The sequence below is a fragment of the Medicago truncatula genome, chromosome 3 (assembly GCF_003473485.1).
Source record: "Medicago truncatula cultivar Jemalong A17 chromosome 3, MtrunA17r5.0-ANR, whole genome shotgun sequence".
NCBI classification, from domain to species: domain Eukaryota; kingdom Viridiplantae; phylum Streptophyta; class Magnoliopsida; order Fabales; family Fabaceae; genus Medicago; species Medicago truncatula.
The window spans coordinates 11,404,222-11,405,066 of NC_053044.1; the positions used below are offsets into that span (position 1 = coordinate 11,404,222).

The 845-nt window shown below is 26.0% G+C and overlaps 1 long non-coding RNA gene across 1 annotated transcript; it reads right to left on the bottom strand.

The window, feature by feature from the left end:
* Positions 1 to 169: 169 nt before the first annotated feature.
* LOC120579377 (uncharacterized) lies at positions 170 to 615 on the bottom strand. The gene is made up of 2 exons (XR_005645177.1): positions 557 to 615; positions 170 to 409 (listed from the first exon to the last, which is right to left on the bottom strand). It is a non-coding gene; the product is annotated as an uncharacterized lncRNA (long non-coding RNA).
* Between the last annotated feature and the right edge of the window lie 230 nt (positions 616 to 845).

Here is an 845-nt window from a genome sequence, read left to right on the forward strand (position 1 = left end):
ACTTATAAGCTAATTCAAGAAGCTATAAGCTAACTTTTCGTCATTATCAAACACAGCCTACTGAATGACTTAGAATGGAATAATCTCAAATGACAAGGACATACTCTAAACTTTAATTTTTCTTTTTAATAATCAAAACCGGAATTCGTTAATATTACGAGAACAAAAATTGTATTAACTATGAAATTTATTACTCTTATATATTATTTTATTCATACATTATGATTGCATAACAATATATGTTTCTCTCAGTTTGCAATTGGGGATCTTAGAGTAGAAATTTTATATGGTCCACCAATACAAAAACATCGGTGAATGTCACATTTCCTATGTTGTCCTGGAGACGGACAAGGATCACAATCAGCATCTTTGTTACAAAATCCCTTTCCTTCTGATTTCACAGACATATCTACATACACAAACAATACATGTAACATAAGATAAAAAAAATATTTTAATGTAAAATATGAATTATTAAAAAGAGTAAACTTGTTTAAAGTTAAATATCATAATCAAGCATATATAATTTTTTGCACTTTGTTCATTTGTTTCAAACCTGATGCAAAGATGGTGAAAGCCAATAAGTATATCGTTATGAGAGCACAAATCTTTGTAGTGTCCATCTTGAAAATATAACATATTATACATACATGTATATTATTTATATACGCATATGGTGAGACTCCACCTTGACTGTATTAATTATTTTCTAAATGAAAAATACATTTACTTTAATTAATAAAGAAAGTACATTAACACATTTGACTGAATTATTTCAAAAAAGAAACACATTTGACTGAATTGAAATAAACATGATTAAATATATTAATTTAAAACATATAATT